At 41.9% G+C, this 26,504-nt stretch overlaps 1 long non-coding RNA gene across 4 annotated transcripts; it reads right to left on the bottom strand.

Annotated features, from left to right (window-relative positions):
* Window positions 1–2,682: 2,682 nt before the first annotated feature.
* On the bottom strand, window positions 2,683–26,465 carry LOC130836946 (uncharacterized). Of its 4 annotated transcripts, none has more exons than XR_009049236.1 (5): window positions 26,423–26,465; window positions 16,651–16,914; window positions 15,970–16,161; window positions 9,815–10,138; window positions 2,683–3,112 (listed from the first exon to the last, which is right to left on the bottom strand). It is a non-coding gene; the product is annotated as an uncharacterized LOC130836946 (long non-coding RNA). The 4 variants fall into 4 exon arrangements; XR_009049238.1 differs by lacking the exon at window positions 2,683–3,112 and adding an exon at window positions 26,028–26,167 and having other exon boundaries at window positions 8,060–10,138; window positions 26,423–26,456; XR_009049235.1 differs by lacking the exon at window positions 2,683–3,112 and having other exon boundaries at window positions 8,060–10,138.
* Between the last annotated feature and the right edge of the window lie 39 nt (window positions 26,466–26,504).

Genomic DNA, 26,504 nt, shown 5'->3' with positions numbered 1-26,504 from the left:
GCAAAATTAAACATATACAGTAGTAACAGAAATATAAGTGGGGAAAGACATTGAAATATGGCATACAGAGGAATATGTTATTCTTTTTCATGTCTTCTATATAGACATAGCACAAGAAAAGAGTTGCAATGAATATGGAGTATTCATTTCTTTGATTTTTTTAATGTATGTCCTTATATTTTAAAAGTATTATTTATCCAAAATTCAAATTTAGTTGGAGTCCTACAACCCATAGCATATAATGCCCTTACCTTCAGGCAAAGACTTGAAGGAGATGTGGTCTCTAGCTGCCGTGTTGACAATAGACAAAAAAGAGCCCAGCAGATGCAAGGAGAGGAGAGAAGCTGGAAGGCTACACAGATATCCAGACAGGAGATGGTGGTTGGGACCAGGATGGGAGCAGCGGAGGTGCTGTGAAGTTGAAGGTAGAGCAGATGGAATTTGCTGATGTGAGTGTGAGAGGAGTCCAGAATGACCACCTGGATTTTGTCTCCAGCAACTGGAAGTGTGGGGGTATTGTTGGGTAAGACTGGGAAGTTAGGCAGGTCAGGGCTGGGATGGACCAAGATCAGCAGATCGGTTTGACCTATTCTGTGTGAGGTGCCTATTAGACACCCCACTATACCAGTGTGGCATCACCAGCTAGAGAGATACACTGGAGTAAGCAGAGTATAAATGGTATTGAAAGCTGCAAGCCTGAATTAGAGCACCAGCCATGGGGATAAGTTGATTGGATTTCAGGGTGGGAGTGGAGCCCCTTCCAGGCCACCTATCCTCCCCACTAGGGAGGCTGAGCTGAGTAAACTTCAATCTGTTAGCTGGCTGCAATTCTACCTGTGCATGCAGGCCAGATCTCAGCCGCCAAACTAGAGAGGACAGGGCACTAGCCTCTCTGACGTGGCCTGGGAGCCCCGGCAATTCAGACAAATCTCAAGGAAGGACCTTAGGGTTCCATATTCAGCTCCAGCTTCTGTTATGTGGAGATAAAACAGTAACTTTGGGTTGAACTCTTCCTGAAACACTCTGATCTGCTCACAGTATGGCAACCATCACTGAGTCACTCTAAAATCATTCATTTTTTTAAATTTTTTTAAAATTATTTTTAAGTTTATAATCTTAATTATTTTTTTCTTTAAGAACTTTTATTGAGATACAATTGACATACAATAAACTACATATATTTAAAGTGCACAATTTGATATTTTTTTCTTATTAGTAATGTATGTATGGAAATCCCGATCTCCCAATTTATTAGCTCCCAACCCCCCCACTCCGCTTTCCCCACTTGGTGTCCATATGTTTGTTCTCTACATCTGTGTCTCTATTTCTGCCTTGAAAACTGGTTGATTTGTACCATATTTCTATATTCCGCATATATGCATATATATATGATATTTGTGTTTCTCTTTCTGATTCACTTCACTCTGTATGACAGTCTCTAGGCCCATCCATGACTCTATAAATGTCCCAATTTCATTCCTTTTAACAGCTGAGTAATATTCCATTGTATATATGTACCACATCTTCTTTATCCATTCATCTGTTGATGGACATTTAGGTTGCTTTCATAAAATCATTCACTTTTTAAAGAGCAGGGCCCCTGAACTTGGACCTCCCCATTAGAAGACAGGTGCCCCAGGCAGTGGTTCCCTAATCTTGGAATTTGTTTGTTTCCCTATAATTTAATTCCTTTTCTCCCAGAGGGATATCAGAAAAGCACTTTTCCAAAGAGGTGGTACATATATACAATGGAATATTACCCAACTGTAAAAAGCAATGAAACTGGGATATTTGTAGAGACATGGATGGACCTAGAGACTGTCATACAGATTGAAGTGAGTCAGAAAAAGAAAAACAAATATCATATGTTAACACACATATGCAGAATATAGAAAAATGGTACAAATCAACCAGTTTTCAAGGCAGAAATAGAGACACAGATGTAGAGAACAAACATATGGACACCAAGTAGGGAAAGCGGGGAGAATTGGGGGGAATGAATTGGGAGATTGGGATACCAAATTGTACACTCTAAATATATGCAGTTTATTGTCTGTTGACTGTATCTCAATAAAAGTTCTTAAAAAAAAAGAAAAGAAAAGAACTTTTCCAGTTAAATGAGGGAACTGATTAACAGGGTTCTGAAAAAAGTAAGTCTTGACTTTGTTTTTCCTGACCCACCAAGGACAGACAGGAGCCTTTCCCCACCCTCATCCGTATGCTGCTGTCTCTCCCTCAGCTGCTTTCCTGGGGTCAGTCCTTCAGTCACAACATCCTCAAAGGCAGTCTTGCCACAGCTTCACTCCTTTGAGCAGCAGACCCACCGCTGCTCACACCCACTCTCTTGTCACTCCAGTGTGTGTTCAGCTAGGCTGGCACTATGGCCTCCACATGTATGGGGGCCATTCATCACCAAAAAGAACTAACACGGCAGGGGCAGGACTGGTATCCATGAAGCCAGAGCAAAACTAGAGAGAGAGCAGCCACAGTCACACCTTTCCGAATTCGTTCCGTGTAAGTTCCCAAAACACAGCCTGTTGTTGGGGGATCCCAAGGCCACTCTCAGCTTGAATAGAAGGACTCACAGAACTGAGAAAAGCTGTTATATTCATGGTTATGGTTTACTGCAGTGAAAGAATACAGATTAAAATCAGCAAGGGTAGAACATATGGAGTCCGGAAAAGACCAGAAGCAGGTTTGCAGTTGTTCTCTCCTGGTGGAGTCATAAACCCAGTGCTCAGCTCTCCAGTGATGTCAACACAGAGTACTATCAGCCAGGGAAGCTCATCCAAGCCTTGGTGTTCAGGGTTCTTACTGGGAGTCAGTTTTACTGGCTGACCTTAGTCCCCAGCCCTTTCAGAGGTCAAGCTGATACTGCATGGCCCAAGGCAGCCCAACAAAGGTCAAGTTGTTGATATAGACTATCAGAGGTGGCACAAGCTCCAGGTAAACAAAGACGAGTTATCCCAAGGCCTTATAAGTTACCTCCCAAGAGTCAGGCAAAGTCTTCTTTGGAATGTGCAGGGTTTGGAAGCTCCAGAACTGCTGAGTCAACTCTTCACTGCATAGACCTCACAAAGGGCTTAGAAGTTTTCCTTTTGTTGATCACTGCCTAGAAAAGTAGAAGTTAGCTATAAAGACTTGGGCTACAGGTACCTTTCTTCAAACAGTTTTTAAAAGTATCTTTGACCATCCTCTCGTGACTTTCTACCAAAGCACATAACTCTTATTAAGCAAAAGGTGTGATAAGTTACTGAATAAAACATCTTCAAAATTTACATGAGGAAACTCAAAATGTTTAACCCATATTCCACACTCATAATTACAGATTTTCCCAGAAATATCTGTCTCATAGCCGGTCCACACTGTCCTCACCCTCTGGGTCCCTCTGCTACCTGGCCCCAGGGTTGACACATAGAGGAGAGGAGAGGATAGTGTGAGCATCTCTCAGGCTAGCGGGCTACAGGCAGGGTTTCCCAATCCTTCAGAGGACCATTAATGTAGTCGGCAAAGTCCAGAATTTTTAAAAATAAAATGCAAGACAAGACAAAAATTCAGGCATCACACCCGATAGACAGATTCTGCACAAGTTCTATTTCAGTCATCTAACTGTGTGAGTATGAGTAACTGTGTGTGGAGACTGTGTTTGTAAGTGCATGTAAGAACGTGTGTGTGGTGTGGGAAGAGGGTGTGTACACAAGTGGGCTGTGTCCTTTCACAACATGTATTACTCCCACTGCCCTTTGGCTGGTTGGAGGCAGCATGGTATGTGGTGAAGGGTCAGAATCAAGGACCCAGAGGCCTGGACTTGAGTCCTGGCCCTGCATCTTGGAGCTTTGTGACCTTGGGCAAATTTCTTGATCTCATTGGGTCTCAATTTCTTTAACAGTAAATAATGGTAACTACCTCAAGGTTATCATAAGAATTGAATAAGAAAATATTAAATGTAAACCATGTCTGGCTCAGTAAGTATCATTTATTTTGTTATTTTCATCATTCTTATTACTGTTGCTATTAGTATAGGTCATGGGCAAACGTTTTTGAGAAACACTAACATAGAGGATAGGATTGACAAAGCCAAAGACAGTGCCTGCCATCAAGCCAGCCACATTTTTTAACCCCTGAAGAAGGGATGGTGATTTTGCATAGCCCAGGCCTGAGGGATAGAAGTCCTCTTCAGGTTTAAATCTCCCTGTGGGCAGTGAGTGGACAGACTTACTTCCCAAAGCAATGGCTGGCCACTTGCCCAGCCTGGGGCATTTTGCTTGTTGTGGCATGTGTTCCCCCAACCATCTCCTAACTCAAAACCTGTCTGTGATAATCAAGGTTAACATCATCACTAACAAGACAAACTGACATCAGGTATCCCCGATACAATGCTCCGGGAAGGACACAACATCCCTTCTGTGGCATTCTTGACCAAAATGCATGGCCTCATCTAATAATGAGAAAAGAGCCAACAAACCCAAACTGAGAGCCATTCAGCAAGATAACCTAGTGGTACTCTTAACATGTGTCAAAGTTAGAGAAGACTGAGGAGCCATCAGAGATGGAAAGAGACTAAGAGGACAAAGGCAATTAAATGCAACACGAGATCCTACTTAGACATTAGTAAAGAAGCTCGTGAAATGTGAGTAAAGCCTATAGTTTAGTTAACTTCCTGGTTTTGATAGCTGTACTATAGTCCACATTAGGAGAATCTGGGTGAAAGGGATACTCTTTTTACTATTTTTGTAACTTTTCTGTAAGTCTAAAACATTTTCTAAATAAATAGTAAATGTGTCTATGTGTGTATACACACATACACTTATATGTATGCATGCACAGAAACATATAAATATGACCCAGGTTGAATGAATTGGCTGCCAGCAAGCCACAGGGTTTTACCCTCTGGAGATTTTCTGATTAGCCTGCTCTTTGAGAAAATATGATTCTTCCACTATAAGTTCCCCGCTGACTGCTTTCATTATCACAGAAAAGTAAGCATCCGTTTTTTTAAAAAGTTTCCTATTAAACACTCCAGGGAGGACCCACATGGCATCGGTTAAGGAGGACTTATTATGGTAATCCCTAGGCTTCCACCAGCAATCCCTGTCCCCAGAAGGCCAGGCTCAGGCCACATGTGCTGCGTGACCCGAACCACACATGGAAACCAGATGCTCCAGCCCCATCTCCCATCCCAACACCTGGGAAGGTATTTTTCAGTTGTACTGTTTGTTCAATACCTGAGTCTGCATAATTTTAATTCAAAGAGATCAAACTTTCCGATGGAAGAGAGACAATCCCTGAAGGAGCTCTGAAAGTAATGAGTCCCTTGGTACCAAATCAACAATCACTCTCATTTCTCAGCACAAGAAAATAATTAGTCCCAGAGGTTAGAGCTCATTTAGGTGATCATGTTAGGATTGATATAGACAACACTATTTCTACTAACGGAAGTATATTCATGTATCAGGCTGATGATATTGATATTAAGAATTCATACATGTATATTATTGGCCACTCTAATTTCTATCTTTATGCCAATAAACTGTAAGCATTCCTGTAGAAACCTGGTATGTGATAGGAGCTGAGAGCTCTGTCTTTATCACTTTGCCACTTTGGATGTTGGGCAAGTTGAGGCAAACCAGAAATAATCTCAGCAAAGCCTTTGGCAACCACTGTTAGCACAAAATACCTTAAAAGAGATTACTAAAGGGGACACATTGTCCTTTGATGTACCCATGCAGGATAAGAAAGCTTGCTGGGAAGAGCTCAATTTCCAAGGTAGCTAAGAACAGAAACTTGGTGGGGAATTGACAAGATGAACTTGTAAAAAACGTTCCCCCAGCAACGTATGAGAAACTTTGTTCTAACATCAAATTTAATACATAGGACAGTCTCAAGGGTTGCATATGTATACTTGGCAGCTACGACATATTTGATTGTCTAGCAGGATATTAAAATGGGACTCTTTCTGCTTCAGTTTAAACTGGGTCACTGGGAGTTCCCTGGTGGTCCAATGGTTAGGATTCAGTGCTTTCACTGTCTTGGGCCCAGGTCCAGATTCAATCCCTGGGAGGGGAACTAAGATCCCCCAAGCCCCATGGCATGGCCAAAAATAAATAAATAAATAAATAAATAAACTGAGTCACCAATCTGAGAGACATCAGATACCACACTGAGTGCAAGACAGATCTCTGGATGCTGAATTTAGGAAAGGAGAAATTAGGGAACAAGTTCCTGTTCTTTCTATCAGCTTCCAATGTAGAAAGATGGGGGTGGAAATGGGAATCAGCAGGACTGGTGAGGTTATCTTTGTCAAGCACTGTTGCTCTCCAGGAGTCCCACACACATACCCCCACGTGGGGGAATGGGTGGGATCCCTTTATTCATCTTAAGTCTAATAATGTGAAGGGGGTTTCTTTCAGAACTGAGACTAGGTTTGAGAATTCAAATGATGGTAAATCTGTCAGGTGCTGTATTCATTTTCTATTGCTGCTAAAACAAATTAACAGAAATCTAGTGGCTTAAAACAATACAATTTTTTGGTCTTAATGTTCTGAAAATCAGAAGTTTGACAGAGGCTTGCTAGGCTAAAGTCAAGGTGTTGGCAGGATTGTGTTCCTTTTGGAGACTCTGGGGACAATATGTTTCCCTGCTTTTCCAGATTCTAGAAGCTGTCTGCATTCCTTGGCTCATGGCCCTTCCTCTGTCTTCAAAGGATCAATGTGGAGCTGAGTCCTTTTCGTGTCACTTCACTCTGAGTTGCTCTTCTGCTTCTGTCTTCCACATTTAAGGACCCTTGTGATCACATTGGGCCCACCTAGATAATCCAAGATAATCTCTCTATTGTGAAGTCCTTTGATTAGCAACCCTATTCCATGCACTCCATGTGCAATCTTAATTCTCCTTTACTATGTTACGTGATATATTTACAGGCTCTTGGGATTAGAATGTGGGCTTTTGTGGGGACTACTGTTATGCCCATCATAGGTGCCTAAGAGTGAGCATAAGTGGCCTGGACCTCTCCAAATGTTCACCTGTAAATAGGAGCTGACTATCCCTCAGAACACATTTTTAAGGGACTGTAGTAGACATGTAAAGTTATGTTTAACCTTTCCACAAATGGTGATTTATTATGATGGAAGAAGTTTTCACATATGGGGGTTTGAAGAAGTCATTCTGGCTTATACATGATTTAACTTTAACTTTATGCTAACTAGAACAGACTGTCTTATGGCCTGTCAAATATGCATTGCACATCTGCTTTAACCATTAAAGAAAATAAGGTATTTGAAAATCAGAATGGGGGACTTCCCTGGTGGCACAGTGGATAAGACTCTGTACCTCCAAGGCAGGGGGACTGGGTTTGATCTCTGGTCAGGGAACTAGATCCCACATGCATGCTGCAGCTAACAGCTCGTATGCCATAGCTAAGGATCTAACCTGCTGCAACTAAGGAGCCCACAAGCTGTAACTAAGGAGCCAACTTGCTGCAACTAAGAAGCCAGAGAGCCACAACTAAGGAGTCCTTCTGCCATAACTAAGACCCAGAGTAACCAAAAATAAATTTTAAAAAAATCAAAATGGAGTAACTGTGGTTCAGGCTTCCAAAATGGAACTGAGTGGCCATTGTGGATATGGTTTCAGATATGTTCCTGCATCACTGAGAACTTGAATTTTCTGAATTGTATGAGACTCAAAGATACCATCAGCCATTCTCAAAATAATATCTTCTAGCCACTGCCAGCTGCAAACTCCTGGTATCAATGTCTCCCCTCGCAACCCTTTAGGACCCCAACCAATCCTTGCTTAACAGTACCCTTACTTCTTGCCAGCTCCAGTCCTAACTCTTGACAAACAACGTATGTAATTGTGTGGATTTTGTGTTCATAAGCCTCCCCCATTTTGCAGTTGGGTGGAATACAATTCAGATGCTTCTTGAATTTGTGTCTCCCAGGCTATTGTCCTCTGCTTGGCTCAAATAAAACTCTTTTCTGTTCCTTTTATGGACTGTTTATTAATTACTTCCATCGACAATTATTATACTGTCTCCAAAGAAAACAACCAGAAAGATAACCTTCAGTCTCGAGCTTTCATTGAAGGTAGGCAAGACTTGAGTAACATTCATGAAGCCATTAGTGACTAACACATGACTAAGGCATGTGATTCAGTCTCACATTGTGTGATAGAGACTGTAGGCTACAAACATGAGTTCAGGAAGAGGGTGGATAAATCAGGCCTCATAATTACAGAAGGTGGCCTTGTAAATTTTCAACGGAATATTTTTTCAGATTGTAAATATGATACACATTCATCTGGGCAGGGTAGAAAGCAGTGAAAGCTGTGCATGTTACCCACCCCTCCAGTAGGCGGCCCACGTTGCCCCAGGAAACCAGTCGACATTTCTTATAGTATCCAACCAGAATTTTCCTATACATTAACACATGCTTATATTTTGAACAAATAATGTCTTCGTATTACCACATTATGATGGCCGTTTTAAATTTTTTTGCTTTTCACTCAATATATCATTGACTTCTCTCCATGTCAAATTTAGCCCTATGTCATCATTTGTAATGACTGAGACGTGTCCCATTATTTCAACTAACAATGATTTAACAAACCCCTCAATGAATGAATCACATTTAGATTTTTTTCAACATTTCTCATATAATACAATGCTTTCATGAACCTCCTTTATACGTCTTTGCAACAATTGAGTGATTATTTCCACAGGATAAATTCTTAAAGTATTATTACTGGGTAAGAGGGAATTTTTTTAAGGGGTTTTACACATACATTACCAAATTGCCCTCCAGAAAAGTTATGCCGATTATTTTTTTAAATTAAAAATCCCATACTCTTAAAACGATTGTTAATTTATGTTTTTTTGTAATTTCTCATTCCTCTTATTTCTTATGAATTGGGAGTTAATTTTTAAAATTAATGTGTAAGAGTACACATGTTAAGAATAGTATTCTTTTCTCATGAACTACACATTTGCTCCTGTTTATGTTTTGTCTTTCGTTTTGTCTATGCTGGATTTTGTACACAGATACCTAATTTTTACGTAGTCAAATACATAATTTTTCTTTTTTGTTTCTTTAATGTTTGGTTAATACTATGTTTAGAAAGACCTTTTGCACCTCAAGATTACGAAATAATTCACCTGTATTTTTAACTAAGATTTTTACAATCCCCGCCCCGATTTTATTTTATTTATTTACTTATTTATTATTTTGCATTTGAAAGTTTAGTCAAGGATTCTGGGAGGTTGGTGTTGGTGGAAGAGTTTTTACTCAATTCTCCTCATAGAAACAACCATAGCAACTAGACAGAAAAATCTCATCAACAGTATTTATAACAAAATTAAGTGCCAAATTATCCCTATGAACCCAAAGTACCAGTGGGGTGAGGACAAAATACTGGATCACGACACCCACATGCTATTGGGGTCGGTGTGGGGGAAGCAAAGGAAAACAAGTGGATATCTGACAACTTGAAAACAGGAGAACAACAGAATTGCCAATAGGTATTTACTGGAAGTTCAGCAGGCCACTGAGGACAGCAGATGAAACTGGAAGGGGTTTTGCCCAATCCAATAGTGACTGAGCTCTGAAAGAGCGGTGGTAGAGCAGGAAATGTCAGAGACCAAGCCACCACTTTTTAGAATGCTTCACAGAAACAATAGAGGAGGGAGCTCCATGAAGTTAGAAAACTATCCTGAACCATGTGTCCTAATGTGCAGGAGAACTAATTTCACAGGGAAATGAACAAAAGAAAAAAATCAAGGTAAAATTGTTACCAAACCAAATTTGGGTTCACTCACCCATTCACAGTAAAGTCAATCTACTGACACCGGGTAGCGGCAAAGGGAAGTGCAGCATCTATTGCAAGTCCATGCAAGGAGTATGGACAGCTAATGCTGAAACGATCTGAACTCCCTGATGGCTTTCAGGGAAAGGCTTTTAAAGACAGGGTGAGGGAGAAGGTTGTGGCGTACGTGATCAGCTCATAGACATTTTTCTGATTGGTTGGTGGTGAGGTAATCAGGAGTCAACATCATCAAACTTCTGATTCAAATCAGTCTGCGTTCTATGTGCTTGTGGCCGGCATGCAGCTAACTTCTTCTACTTGGTGGGGGTGTTAGTATCTGCAAAATAGCACAAGGATATGGCTCAGAATATTATCTTTGGCCCCTGAAAATGAACTAAAGGTCCTTAGTTTAATGGCTAAACTATTATTATTTTGTCTTGCTTGACTGTTTACCTTTGCTTCTGCATTTTCTCACTTCTCTGATTAAATTTATTCTTTGAAACTCAGGGAATGCCTAGGAGGCTAAAGTTTTTCTACAAACAAGAGGCAGAGGACACAGCAGGTTTCATGGGGTGGGGGGATCTGTCCCAGAAAGGCCCCATAGAGTCCTGTTTGGTTACAACACTCCATACATTGCTATTATAAGAAGAAGAAGAAAAGGGAGAGTAACAGAATAAAATCTCTACAAACAGTGGAAACACGCCAGAAAGACATGCCAATGACACAGATCACCTATGAGTTCAAAAAGAACTAAAAGACATTAAGAAAATAACATAAAACATGAAAGAACAGCAAAAATCAAAAATATAAAAATAGAAGTTTTTATTCAGGAAAGAATTAGAATAACAGAAAAATTGATATCATTAATGAAAACTAAACTAGAAGGAATACAAAAATGAATGACTGTACCAAAAAAAAGTCTTATTATATTATAAATAGAAGATGAAAAGGAAGAAAACTATTTTAAATCAATAAAGACATGAAAAGAATTCAAGACAAAATGAAAAAAAAAATTAACACAGTAAGAAAAATCCACAATATGGATAATAGGAGTGCATAGTAAAGAAAAATAAAGCAGGGACTTCCCTCATGGCTCAATGGTTAAGCATCCACCTGTCAATGCAGGGGACATGGGTTCGAGCCCTGATCTGGGAGGATCCCACATGCCACAGAGCAACTAAGCCCATGCACCACAATTACTGAGCCTGGGCTCTAGAGCCTGTGAGCTACAACTACTGAGCCCATGTGCCACAACTGCTGAGGTCCACATGCCTAGAAGCCCATGCTCCACAACAAGAGAAGCCACGGCAATAAGAAGCCCACGCACTGCAATAAAGAGTAGCCCTCTGCTCGCCACAACTAGAGAAAGCCCACACAATAAGAAGCCCAACATAGCCAATAAATAAATAAATAAATTTATAAAAAAAAAAAGAAAAAGAAAAAGAAAGCAAAATAACAGAGCAAATTCTGAAAGCTATAACTGAAGAAACTTTCAGCAAAGAAACAAAACAGATTTGAACCTGCATTTGAAAGAATACACCATAAATCTAAATACATCAACCTAGAATGAGTGATACCAAGATACACACTAGTAAAATTGTTGGACTGGAGAGAAAAAGGAAATAAATCTGTTGGGCATGTCCAAAAGAGCAAGTGACTTGAAAGAGAAAGAAATTAGACTATGATCAAACTTTTGGACAGAAAAACTCATGCCAAAATAAACTGACATTAAGATACTCAAGGAAAGAAAATGTGGGTCAATGATTTATGACCAGCAAAACTGATATACATTGTAACAAAAGGGAATAGACAAACTTATCATGCAAGAGCTCAAAGAAGATTGTTCCTCTGAGCCCTTTTTTATGTATCTGCCAGAGAATGGGCTTTAGGAAAAGAAAGTGACAAGAGAAATTGACATAAAGAATAGAGGTGAGCATTAAATGCAGTTATTTGTAGAACTAATACTAAGTGAAGATTGAAAGACAGAGAATATAGTTTGCAGTGCCTTTGTGGTCCAATCATGCAAATACAGTACAAACATATTTTAAATGAAGAGAGAATGGACAGAAAAAATGTGATAAAAAATATTAATCTATTTTCAGTAATTACAAAGTTGATTAGTGCTACTTTTGCTGAAACTGTTGTGTATGTGATATGGGGAAAAGCAAACAAATAATAAAATATGATAATTCTATTATTCCCTATTTCCTTGAGAACCAGGATTCTCAGTGTTTAAGAAATGAGATAAAGATGTAATATGGAAGAGATTTAGTGTTAAAAATCTGTGGACCTGAATTTAAGTATGAATTTATGAAGTGTTTCATGTTTCAGTTCTGTCCACTGAAAAGGCTTAGAAATAATAACGAACCTAGTAGTATTGAGTATTCCTAGCCCCCAGAACAGATTATTGTTCTGAAATAACATTTCCCTGTTAAAGAAACCAAGGAGACTTGGACAAACGGCTGATTCCAGCTCTGGCACAAGAAATATACAAGATAAGCCTAGAACATCTTATCATATCAGACAGCCAGGAATCTAGAAGAACTACAAGGGTCATGACTAAAGTACTCAAGGGTCAACTTAAAAGGGCTCCCACCAGGAGACTGGAATTGCCACATATACATTGCTACTAAGAAAAAAATATCAAATTGTACGCTTTAAATATATGCAGTTTATTTTATGTCAATTATATCTCAATAAAAGTCCTTTAAAAAAAGGGGGCTCCCACCAGCCAAAGACAGGACAATTTGAACTTCAATAACAGTAATCACTGCAAAGGATTAAAACACATCATATATGCTTAAAATCATAATTTCATAATAATACCAAAAAAAGTATTTGGCTACACTTGGAGAATAATATAGGATAGATTTATTATCTTGAAAACTAGTCAATTAAAGAGAAAAATCAGTCATTTACCTTGCCTTTCTTGTGTGATTTATATCAATAGGTAAACAAAAATTAAAGAAGGGGAAATATCTCTTTATAAAAAGTATTCCAACTAATAAAAAAAAAGAAATGATTGTTTTGGAATATCACATTTTTAACCCCAATGAAGTAATGGACTTAATGGACTCGGGCATTGAGCATCAACAGCTGCTAATATCACAAAAGACAAATTAGACGTGAGGTGCCTCCTGGTGAAGAAACATACCACCACCATCCATGTTCCTGCCAAAGGGACCAAACCTGGATCTGATCGAGCCTCTGAACAAGTTTGCAGACTCTGAGGACAGAGAAGCAGGCTAAAAAACACCATGAATATGCAAACAGCAACATCCAGACTAGGAGAAACTATAGGTCAAACACCCAGGACCTTTCACAGATTGTGAATTGTAAAATGCATGAAGGACAAGACTAAATCATAAGGTCCAGGGATGCTCTTTGAGTGATAAAGTTATTAAGAAATGCAGATGTTGTTATGAAATAGTTGGAGGTCACTTTGGTGGGTAAGGCAGGTGTGACTCAGGTGGGAACATGGAGAGGCCACTGGATGACTGTTTTTCACCTTGATGGTGGTTGTAGGGTGGCAACTCATAAAATGTATTATGTCATATGTTGGCTTTCTGTATCTGTATTTCATTTAACAATTCATTTAACAATTAAAGTAACATCAAAAATTTAGTCTATCTGGATTTATTTTGTACTTTGGCGTGTGGTAGCAACATAATTTTATTTATTTATTTTTCCCAAGTGGCTAGCAAACTTGTAGAATTTAATGAGGGCCACAGATCCAAATGACAATGGACATAATATATTCATAAGACAGTTATTTATTCTTAAAACAATTGTTAATGAAGTTAGACATGGAGAACAGGCCTTCATGATACAGGCTTTAAAACTCAGATGGAATGGGCAAATGCCCAATGGAAATAAATACTTATATCTACCAAAAGTCATGTGCTAAAATGTTCTCACAGCTTTATTCTCAAAAGCCAAAAACTGGAGACCACCTAAAGTCCATCAACAGTGGGATGGGTAAATAAATTGTGGCATACCATGGGCAATAAAAATGAATGGATCCTGCAGACACAGTTCAGGTGATGCTGTCAAAATGAAGTTCAAGAACAGGTCATACCAACTATATTTAATGTATTTAATTTAAAGTACACTTAAACATACCTATGGTCACCTAATCTATGACAAAGGAGGCAAGAATATACAATGGGGAAAAGGCAACCTCTTCAATAAGTGGTGCTGGGAAAACTGGACAGCTACATGTAAAAATGAAATTAGAACTCTCCCTAACACTATACCCAAAAATAAACTCAAAATGGATTGAAGACCTGAATGTAAGGCCAGACACTATAGAACTCCTAGAGGAAAACATAGAAAGAACACTCTTCGACGTAAATAACAGCAACATCTTTTTTGATCCACCCCCTAGAATAATGGAAATAAAAACAAAAATAAATAAGTGGGACCTAATGAAACTTAAAAGCTTTTGCACAGCAAAGGAAACTATAAACAAGATGAAAAGACAACCCTCCGAATGGGAGAAAATATTTGCAAATGAATCAACAGACAAAGGATTAATCTCCAAAATATATACACAGTTCATGCAGCTCAATATTAAAAAAACAAACAACCCAATCAAAAAATGGGCAGAAGACCTAAATAGGCATTTCTCCAAAGAAGACACATGGATGGCCAAGAGGCACATGAAAAGCTGCTCCACATCACTAATTATTAGAGAAATGCAAATCAAAACTATAATGAGGTATCTCCTCACAGCAGTTAGAATAGGCATCATCAGAAAATCTACAAACAGTAAATGCTGGAGAGGGTGTGGAGAAAAGGAAACCCTCTTGCACTTTTGGTGGGAGTGTAAATTGATACAGCCACTATAGAGAACAGTATGGAGGTTCCTTGAAAAATTAAAAACAGAGTTATCGTATGACCCTGTGATCCCACTACTGGGCATATACCCAGAGAAAATCATAATTCAAAAAGACATATGCACTCCAATGTTCATTGCAAGCAGTATTTACAATAGCCAGGTCATGGAAGCAACCTAAATGCCCATCAACAGATGAATAGATAAAGAAGATGTGGTACATATACACAGTGGAATATTACTCAGCCATGAAAAAGAATGAAATTGGGACATTTGTAGAGACATGGTTGGACCTAGAGACTGTCATACAGAGTGAAGTGAGTCAGAAAGAGAAAAACAATATCATATATTAACGCATATATGCAGAATCTAGAAAAATGGTACAGATGAACAGGTTTGCAAGGTAGAAATAGAGACACAGATATAGAGAACAAACATATGGACACCAAGGGGGGAAAGCAAGGGTGTGGTGCATTTGGGGTGGGATAAATTGGGAGAGTGGGATTGCCATATATACATTACTAATAAGAAAAAAACATCAAATTGTACACTTTAAATATATGCAGTTTATTGTATGTCTATTGTATCTCAATAAAAGTTCTTAAAGAAAAATAAATAAATAAAACAAATAAAAATATATTGAAATGTTAATAGTTATCTCATGGTTAGTAGAATTATCGTTTTAAATTTTCTTCTTTGAATTAATCAAATTCTCTGAAATAAGATTTATTTTTAAAAGACATATCTACATTTGCACCAGTTTAATATATTTTAATAAAAAATAAAATAAATTAGTTTAAATTAAAAAATAAAATACACTTAAAATTTTTAATTTAAAAAGTAAGTAATTTAAAAAGTAAATAGCAGGGGAAAAATAGGCAGAAAAGTCAGTAGAAAGCAGGACGTCAAGGTAAGCATAGGAAATACTCGATGCCAGTTTAGTAGTTCTCAGCTAAGTGTAGAAACAAGACTGTTGCCCAAGGCCCATGGATAAAGACCTGGGCAGGGCAGGGGTGACCTGATTCATCATTCTCCCTGGATTGAAGTCAATGAGGGTGACAGGACTGAGCACAGAGTGCAGAGCTGGAAAGGGACCTTAGCAATCATCTTGCCCAGTCTCCAAATTCAGTGCTGCTGGGGACCCATAACCCCCAAACATTCTTCAGCAGAGGAAGGAGTGGGTAGGGAAGACCCACAGGAGCCCTGAGTGCCATGTGATGAGTAAGCAGGTTGATCCACCTTCCCATCTTTCTGGGGCCTCTCCTCCCTCACCCTCTTCTTCCCACAGAACCAAGGGGAACCCAGAGACTCACTGACTGGCAGCAACTCACCCTAAAGTGTTAGCTACCCCTGACTTGTGAGTCACTGAGGACCGTTTCCCTCCCTCACACACATCTGCTGATGCTGGGAACCAGGATGACACGCACAGTGACCAGGAGCCAGGCTCCGCTGTCTCCACCGTTTCTAGCTGTGTGGTGTGGGCTTGCAGGTTACTTGGTGTCTCTGGGCCTTGCTTTCATCATCTGTAAAGTGGAAGCAATAGCACAGTACTGTTAAACGAATTACAATATGCAAAGCACAGAACCTGGCTCAGAAGGAGTGCTCAGCCACTGTGACTACTTATACTGGAGCCAGAGCCTTGGGCACCCAGTTCACTTGCTTCTTGCAGGGCTGTGAGTCAGCTCTGCCCCTCCCTGAGCCAGGTCAAGCCCTGCCCTCACTTTTCCCTTTCTCCACTGCCCAGCACCGCCCTTCCCTGAATCTTCTGCTCCCTGGAGGCCCCCAGCACAGAGAAGGGGCAACGGGCTTACTTATGAGGATGACTGGAGAGGCAAGTGGTGTTATTCACTGAAAGTTAGTGTCTCTGCCAAATTCATATGCTGAAGCCCTGACCCCCAATGTGATGGCATTTGGAAGTGGAGCCTTCAGAATGTAGTTAGGTTTAGATGAGATCATGATGGAGAGCCCCCTTGCTGTGAATAGTGCCCTTAGAAAAGAGGAAGAAACCAGACCTTTCTCTTGCTCCACTATGTGAGGACACTGCAAGAAGGTGACCATCTGCAAGTCAGGAAGAACCTGACAGTCCTGAGGATCCAAAACTCAGCAGGGCCAGAACAAACTCGAGACCTTCCTTTCCAAAGCCAGCCTCTGTCACATGCCTGAGGCCTCAGCAATGCAGACCTCAGAGGAGAACCATCTTCACCTCCTGATTTGGAATTCAGTTCAACACTTCCCGTGTGCTTCTTCCAAGCCAGACAGCAGGCTAGGGGCTAGGGCTGCAACAACAAATGAGAGCTTTGTTAACCTGATATAAATAGACTGCCAGATGTTTCTCCAGCAATGATGGGTTTATTTGGGATCAGCAGAAAATTACAATTCAGAGTCTGCAAGCATGGCAAGCCACATGCAAGTCTCCTGCACAGCAAGGGAAGAACACATTTATAGAGGGAAAAGGGAAGCTGAGAGGGCTATTGTAAACAAAGAGTTTGTGGATTTTTGTTGCCTGAGTCCTTACCAGAAAAGGAGTCTCTTCATCCACATCTCTGCTGTCATTGCAAGATGGGAGAGCTCCCCCTTCTGGCCTCCCAACTCGACTTAATTGAGGGTTTTTTTGTTTTTTTTTTATATTTCCCCCTTTGAAGAAGATCTTTCTCTGAAAGCATAACTGGTCAAGAGTCGGGTTTTCTAGTTTCAGGGACTTTTTGTCTCAGTGTCAAGAAGGACGTTTCCTGGGTGTTGTGTCTCACATCAGGGAGAAAGTGCACAGATTGGAGACCTATTAAGGTCACATTCAGGTAACAAGGAGGGGTAGGAAAGAGAAGTCTCAGGCACATTTTACCTGAAGTCCATTATATGTTATCAAGATCATAGACACTGAAGATCATCTGAAGTGTTATATATCATCAAAGGTTTGGCTACAGACTTCCAGCAGGCCTGGTCCAAATATTTTGGGAAAGTTATCTCATCAGATGTCATCTGCTTCAATTTAAGGAAATAGTTACTTTAAGGTCACCAGATGATGCGTAGGCTCAGTCAGGATTTGACACTTTCTTTAGATGTATCATGTGAATCCAAGAGTCCTTGGAATTTGGCAGGACAAGGGTTGGTTAGCAGTATTTGATAGGAGTCTTTCTGGTGAGGTTAAAGAGAATTCTTCTGGAGGTGACTTTTCAAATATGAAATATCTAGGTTTCAAGGTATGATGCTTAAGGCCCTCATCTCCCAAGAGTGCACTACAAAAAGACTGCTCTACCAAAGAATGGTTATTTTTAATAGCAGCAATTAGGCCTTTGAAATACTGAAGTATCTCTCCTTTCATCATCTGTGAGTCAAAAGAAGCAGAAGCCAAGTGCAGCAGGCAACCTGTGACTATCTCAAAGGGTAAGAGTTTATGGGTTAAAAAAAGAGTGATCTTGAGATTTAGAAGGACAAATGGTAATACTTTTGGCAAAGATATTTGGAGGGCCTCTACAAGTTTTTGCTGATTGAGTTTTAATAATGCCATTAGTGCCTTCAACTAAACCAGAGGATTGAGGGTGATAAGCACAATGGAAGTATCGTAAAACCTGCCAAACCACACAGTTTGTTAAAGCACTTACCCAGTAAATTAGGTTTTATCCCTCAATCACTATGAAGTTTTAGAGGAGTTTCTGAAGTAAGGATAATTTCTTTCTCAACAGAATTTAGCCACAGAAGAAGCAGTAGCCTGTCTGCAAGAGAAGGCTTCAGTCCAATGTGAAAAAACACAGACCATGACTAAAACATACTTATATCCATGAGTTGAAGGAAGTTGAATGAAACCCATTTGCCAGACCTTACGTTGTGCATTGGGCCAATAAAAATGTCCTGGAGTAGGTACTTCCCTGGCAGTCCAGTGCTTAAGACTTCGCCATCCAGTGCAGGGGGTGTGGGTTTGATCCCTGGTTGGGGAGCTAAGATCCCACAGGGCTCGTAGCCAAAAAATATAAAACAGAAGCAATGTTTTAACAAAATACAAGACTTTAAAAATAGTCCACGTCAAAAAAATCTTTAAAAATAAAATAAAATAATAAAATAAAATGCCCTGGGGCAGTGTGAACAGGCTTCCCTGGGTAGTATTTTGTATAACTGGGGCAAGCGAGATAGGCACATTTTTGTGGCCTTTTTAATTTTTCCCACCAACATTGACAAATGAATGCCATCATTTTATCAGTAGACCAATGGTTTAATGCATGTACAGTGGTGAGGAGTGGGAATTTTAGAGTCTCTGGTAGGACGGGGTTATTATTTTGGTCTGAACTAGAGTTTTCTCTTTTTATCAAATCAACAATTGTCGAATTTCCAATCTTATTTTTCCCTTCCTGAGGCCAGCTGTTAAATTTCTCTAGCCAGTTTTTGTAAGTTATCATTTGGGGAAATATTCCTTTGGCCCATGACAGGAGTTTGGCTGCTGTTGGTCCCTTTAAGGGCAGCATTCCTTGCCGAAATGTCAGCAAGGTGATTTCCCTTAGCTTCCAGAAAGTCAAGTTTAGAATGCTCCAGAATCTTAATAAAACCTAAAGTGGCAGGTTAAAGTATTGCATCTAATAGTTCCTGAACATAGGGACCATTTTAAATTTTATTTTCACTGGAAGAAAGGAAGCCACCCTGCTTTCGCAACCTTCCAAATCATGAGCTATGCAGAACACATGTCCACTCTCAGTATAAACATTGGCAGTTTTATCCTTGGCTAAAGTACAAGCCTGTGTAAAAGCCCATAGTCAGCCTGTTGGACTGAGTAATGATGGTAAAGATGCTGCCTCAACAACATCAAAAGGAGTTGTAACAGTAACCCAGCACAGTATTTACCATTGCCACCTTTTAAATAGGAACCATCAGTGAACCGTGAGAAGTCATTGTTACTCAAAGAAATTTTCTGCAAATCATCATGAGGAATCAGAAAGTGATCCCTCAGCATTAAACAGTCAGGAGGGACATCAGATGGAGGGAGGAGAGTAGCAGGGTTAAGGATATTAGAACATAAAATTTATGCAAAGAGCATTAACAAAAAGACTTCATAGGAGGGGAGGCAGCTGACTGAGAAGTGTGGAGTGTGCTGAGAATTCTAGAGAGCTTCTACTGCATGAGATACAAAAATAGCGAAATGGGATCCCACAATGATTTTGTTTTGTCCCAAAACAAAATCTCAGCGATTTTAAGCAAAAGGGCAGTACCCCATAATGGCACTAAGGCAAGAGGGGTATCCCTCTGCCATTGGGTCCAGTTGCTGGCTTATAATACCCTACAGGTTGATGGTGGTACCTGTGTTGTTGGGTGAGTACCCCAAGGGCATTCCCTTCCTTTACATAGACAAAAAGGTAGAAAGGAATCTGATAATTATGTGCCCAAGGGGTAGATGTGTTCATCAAACTCTTTTTTAAGGCCTTGAAAGCTATGTTGTCAGGTTCTTCCCGTAAAATTGGGACGGGGCTGCTATTTCTTAGTAAAACATACAGGGCTTTGGCCATAAGAGAAAAATTTGGAATCCAGTTTCAGCAATAAACAACTAGCCTGAGAAAACTTCACAGTTGGTGCTTAGTTTGGGGTTTTGGGAAACGTATGACACTTTGAAATCTACCTGGATCTAGTTTTGCTCTTGTTCTGGTATCAGATACTTTAAATGTCAATCCTGGGTTCACTTCATCCCCCATCACTGAAGTTTGGTGGGTAAAGGGGACCTCTGATGACCAACAACCTTGCAGAGTGGCAAATGTGAGGCAAGGGAGGTGCAGGGTGAGTTGGAAGTGGATTAAAGCCCATCATAGACAGACTAGTCAGAGGAAGCCCATCCAATAGACAGCAAATTCCAGAAGTGATTAATGTAGGCACAATATATATTCTTCATGAATATGTATATTTAGGATATATTATGCTTACAGAATATTAGAATAGCCTCACTAGCTTTCAAATTTTTTTTTTTTATCATGACCCAGTACAAGAAGAAATGTGTCTTACATCAGTACCCAGGAAGTACCTATCTATTGATGTACCTGTATACCCAACTACATCCAAATTTTTAACAGAAACAAAGTTCCACAAATAAATAAATAAATAAAATATAAAATATTTAGTTTTAAGAGTGATCACTCTAATATTTTCTACCCAACTGTACTCCATTTTATTTTATTTAAAATATAAGTAAGAATATATGTAAAATCTTTAAGAATTAATTTTTTTAAAAAACTCTGAACTCATAGATATAAAGAACAGATTGGTGGTAGCCAGAGGCAAGCAGTGAGGAGTGTGTAAAATGGGTAAATGTGGTTAAAAGGTACAAACTCCCACTAATAAGATAAACAAGTCATGAGGATGTAAGGTACAGCATTACATAGTGACTACAGTTAACAATATTGCATCGTATATTTGAAAGTTGTTAAGGGAGTAGATCTTAAATGTTCTCATCACAAGAAAAAAATGTGTGACTATGTTTGGTGATGGATGTTGACTAGACTCAATGTGGTGATCATTTTGCAATATTACAAATATTGAATCATTATTTTGTATGCCTGATATGAATATAATGTGACATGTCAATTATACCTCAATTTTAAAAACATTCTGAGTGTGTCAGTGAGTGTGTTTCTGGATGAGATAAAACAAAAATGAATAAACTCATTCTGTCATTCATTCTTTGAAAGATTATGACCCTTCAGTTCAAATATATGTCAAAATTGAATGGTGTTGCAATGTTTTACAAATGTTGATCTAAATTTCTCTGTCCAAGAGACAATAAATAAGCTAACTGATAAATTGAAAAATCACCTAGTTTCCTAATTTCCTACCTTTTTGTCTTTGTACATTAGTTGTAAATCGAATACACCTGCATGTTTTATGATGTGAGAGAGAGAAAGAGAAGTTGGGAGGAGACGGAGAGATTCTCCTTTGCCTGGAGTTCTCTGTGGTCTGGGCAATTATCTCCAAAGCTCCTGGCTCATACAGAAGAATTTAGTGGGCCCATCCCATACGTGTGCAAGCATATGTATGTCCCATGACCCACATACAGTCTTAAAGATTAAAGGAAGGCACAGGCCCCCAAGTGTAAACATGAGACACCCACAAACATAATCACCTCCACAGTGACTCCACAAATATGCCCACATACCGATAAACCTGCCATCTCTCCATTCAATACACAATACACAATAATTGCCTCTAGCAATGTAGACTTACATCCACACCAAGCACATGATGAGGAGACAATAATACCCCTGCTCACCCCAGAGATATAATCACCTACCACCTCCCACGCTTCACCACCCACACCTAGCCAAACAGCGCTGCTAATCAAGAACCAGAGATACTCAAGTGCCTGGGCTCCAAAGAGGGGGCCTTATAGTGGGAAAGGGGGACACTGCATGCTGAACACCTTGTGTTCTGGGAATTCCAAGGGGGCACCAGCAGCCTGGCCAGAAATGGATGGGCCAAACTGGAGCAACTGCCGTGCAGCCTCCTTCTGGAGGAGGGTCCCAGGTGGGGAAGGTCACTGAGAAATGGGAAGGTCCCCACAACTCAGCTCCCTCCGTCTTGAAGTCTCTGGAAAAAGAAAAAGCTATTCTGCTGTCTCAAATTTAATGAATATTTAGAGCTCGCCATTCAACAGGTATTTATCAAGCACTTACTATGTGTCAAGAATAGGGATACAGTAGTGACCAAAATGGTATTTCCTGACCTGGTGGAGTTTCCATTTTCTGTAGATGGAGACTATAAATATATAGGCTATTAGAAGAGGACAAGTACTATGGAGAAAATAAAGCAGGAGGCAGGCAAAGAGTGGGGCAGGTGTGTGGTCATAGAAGGTGTGACGGGGAAGGTAGCATTTGAGCAAGGACTGTAGAAGGTGGGGACTGCTGGGAAACCTAGGGAAGACCATTCCAGGCAGAGAGAACAGCTCATTCAAAGGCTTAGGCTGAAGCCAGCCTGAGCTGTTCAGTGCCCTACAGGAGGCCAATGTGCTTGAAGCAAAAGGCAAAAATGTGAGAAGAGTATGGACCAGACTGAAGAGTAATAGGGGTAGAGCTTGGTGGGCACTTGGAGGGCTCTGTAGGCCCTTGGCTTTTCCTCTAATCAAAATGAAGAGGCACGGGGTTACGGAAGCAAGCAGAGCAGGCCCTTATCTGACATGCTTGAAATGATCCCTCTGGCAGCCCTAAGGCTTAAAATCTATACTGACCCCATCAGGCCAGGTGTCCTGAAGGTGAACAAGCTGGGGGTGAGCCTGGGGAGAAAACTGACCACTGGAGCCTGGGGAGAAAACTGACCACTGGGAAAAATGGCCTCAGGCTCATCTCGGGCTTGGACATGCAGCACCAAGGGTCATTGATTCAGTATAGGACTTCCACCAGAGGCACTAGGAAAGATGCTTGTTGCACAGGCACCCCGGTACCACAAACAACACCTCCATTACGCCTCTCCACCATGCACAGCTCCATCACACACAGCTCCACCATACACATCTCCTCCACCATCCACCACCACACATCTCCATCACTCCACATCTCCACCACATACCCCTCCACCACCCACTCCAGATAGCCACCCAGCATTGCTGCTTCACCTAAAATTGGAACCACCCCAGCACTCCTTGTCCCCTCCTATGCTTTTTTAACCCTTAGCACTATCATTATCTAACAATGAAAGGTTCGCTTTACTCTTTTATTTTGTCTGTCCTTAGATTGTAAATTCCATAGGACCCCTGACATTTGCCTGCCTTATTCACCACCGTATGCTCAGGGCCAGTATGCCACAGGAACCACACAAAGGCAGGGATTTTTTCTTGTTCTTTTCAGCGACTTAATAAATACTGTTATGTGCCTGGTCTCTTACCCCATGTGTCCAAATTTGGAAAGTACTTGGCATCCATCTTGCCATTTTTCCCCTCTTCCCTCTCTTTGTCTCCCTTTCCCTCCTTTCTCATTTCCTCCCTTCCTCCCTCCCTCTGACCTTCCCTCCCTCTGTCCCCTCCTTCTTCCCTCTCTGCTTTCCCAACTCTTCCTCCCTCCCTCTATCCCTCCCTCCCTGTGCCCTTCTCCTTCACTTCCCCATCCCTCCATCTCCCCCTCCCAGCCTCCCCTACCCTGCTGCATCTCTGTGCACAGAGCACCTCAAAGGACAGAGGCACAGCCTTGCTTCTGAGCGCCTCAGGGTCTGGAGTACCACTCCACATGGGAGAGATGGTATTTTAGGATCAATGGAGCCAGGGTAAACTTCACTGAGCAAGTAGAAAACCTGTGCCAAATATATAAGCTGGTTCATAGGCAATGATAGTTCATTGGCGGCTTTTAATAGAAGTTCAAAGTGTGCGGGGACATGAATCTTCTCATGTCAGCGCAAAGTGGGGTTCAGAAACAACAGACTGGACAGGTAAGATGACCCAAACACACAGCAAACCCAGGCAGGGCCAGGTTCGGAGCCAAGAAAGACAATAGGCAGGTGCTCCAGCCACCTCCACCAATCCCCCACCCATCATGGGGAGGACAACACTGACCCTGGACGTGCAGGTGGGGTGAAAGGGCAGGAGAGATGGGTTTCTAGGAGGAAGAGAGCAGCTTGGAGACACACAGGCCAGGGCAGAGTGCAATCTGGGCCACAGGAACCACTCAACTTGTGGACCTTCCACTGAGGCCCCTCATCCCTCCAAGGGGCACCTAAAGGCTGCTGGTCAAACCAGAACTTTTCCTCCACATGCAGCTCTCAAAAGAAGGAAAGCCACCTTTCAAGATGGAGAGATATGGCATGCATGGGGCCATCTCAGGTCACCGCATCTCAGGTCACCTCTGAGAGTATGTGGTCCCTCACCTTCTTGCACAGCACAGCCTTTTAAGATGAACTTGGCAGACCCTGTAAGTAACCTTCCTTTAACCAGCCTGCCACCCCCAAAGAGGGTGTGTTCACCTTCCCTTGACCTGAGTCCTGGTCCTCTTCCACCTGGACCAGCACCCTTCCCTGGCCATATCTTCTCTGGGGCTGGCTCCTTGGTGAGCTGGTGCAAAGGCTAGAGTGCGATGGGACAGGTCCCCCAGCTGTGATCAAAGGAGGGACCCCTCTCCCTCCATCCTGTCATTTCATCTTCTCATAAGGGTGAGATGGTCCTGGGGTGGCCCCAAGGATGTTCTGTCTGCCTTTTTCCTGGGAGCTGATGCAGACAGAAGAGGACATGTCTCAGGGGCAGGGTCTGCATGACCCGTGAGTCAGTCAGCCTCCATGGGGGTCTGAGGTGGGTAAGTCTGGAGCTGTACAAAGTGACAGTTCATCCTGTGTGCCGCCCCCTCCTCCTGGTTCCATGTTCTTTCTCCCCTCTCCCAACCCTGTATGCCCCACCCATTCAAAGGCCTCCATGCAGTTTTTGAGGTTCTGCATTATGCTTGCAGAGGAAAGTGCGGAGGTGCAAGGCCCACATAGCCCACCCACCATGTCTGTTTCACTCTACTTGACACCTGTGCCAAGAGGAGGGCACAAGGGCATGGCTCAGTGATAATTTCCTTCTGTGTGGGTTGTGGAGAGCATGAGCAGGCTGGGCTCCAGCGGCCCTCACACCCTAAGGCATGGGTGTGGAGGGAGGAAATGAGCAGGCGCAAAAAGATGAGGGCAAAGGTCCGGGGTGAAGGCCAGGGACAGGCCCTATAGGACTGCAGGCAGGGCATCTCCCCAGGGCCTCACCCTCCCTGGCTCAGTGCCTTGCTCCTTCTAGCTCCTGGGTCCTCCATGACCTGCTCACATCTCCTCGCAGCCTCCAGCAGCTCTATCCTCGAGCAGGCTAAATCCCCAGGGGACTGTCGAACAATTCATCTTCAACCCACACTTTGAGGGGCCCCTCAGCTCTGTCCCTGAGCTCTGTCTCATCCCAGCTAGAGGGCAAGTAGGAAAGGCCCCCACCAACACAGCCTCCTCAAGAACAGAGTCCTGGGACTTCCCTGGTGGCGGAGCGGTTAAGAATCCACCTCCAATGCAGGGGACATGGGTTCGATTCCTTGGGCTGGGAAGATCCCACCTGCCATGGAGCAACAAAGCCCTTGTGCCACAACTACTGAGCCTGTGCTCTAGAGCCCATGAGCCAGAACTATTGAGCCCTCAAGCCACAACTACTGAAGCCCGCACGCCTAGAGCCTGTGCTCCACAGCAAGAGAAGCCATTGCGATGAGAAGCCCACACATTGCATCAAAGAGTAGCCCCTGCTCACCGCAGCTAGAGAAAGCCCACACACAGCAACGAAGACCCAACACAGCCAATAAATTAATTAATTTTTTTAAAAAAGTGTTCAGCTGAAAACAGAGTTAAGACAAAAAAAAAAAAAAAAGGAAAGAAAGAACAGAGTCCCCCCAGTACAGGCTTCCCCAGGATAGACTCTCCCAGTACGGATTCCTCTAGCACAAACCTTCTGCCAGAACAGGCCCCTCTCCAGGATGAACTCCCCGAGGACAGATTCCCTCAGCACACGCCTGAATTCTTGCTAAACCCTCCCTTGGCCAATGTCTTCATATTCAGGCAGCCTGAGGACCCTCCTCTCTTCTGGTTCTGCATAAATTGGAGAATAGGTCCAGGATGCTTGATAAGGCAGGGTTTGGGGGAACCCCAAAGAAGAGCTCACCCCCCAACCAAGGCACAAGTTGGGAAGCTGGGAAGCTGGCAGCCCTAGCCCACATAGTCAGGTCCCAGTTCTGGGAACATGGGTCCCAAGACACACCTGGCAGGCCTGGTCCCCACTATCTTGAAGGGGGTCCAGCTCTCAGGCCTGGGGTTCTGTGGAAGCCCTGCCCCAGCACTGCTCACCCTTGAGAGTTCATCTGCTTGCTGGGTCTCAGATGTGTTCCTGTATGTGGTGTCAGTGTGCACGCCTGTTTTGTCAATGCAC

This window comes from Hippopotamus amphibius, chromosome 15 (genome assembly GCF_030028045.1).
Source record: "Hippopotamus amphibius kiboko isolate mHipAmp2 chromosome 15, mHipAmp2.hap2, whole genome shotgun sequence".
Classification (NCBI taxonomy): Eukaryota; Metazoa; Chordata; class Mammalia; order Artiodactyla; family Hippopotamidae; genus Hippopotamus; species Hippopotamus amphibius.
Note: the sequence above shows the minus strand (reverse complement) of the source record. Positions and strands in the feature narration are given on the sequence as shown.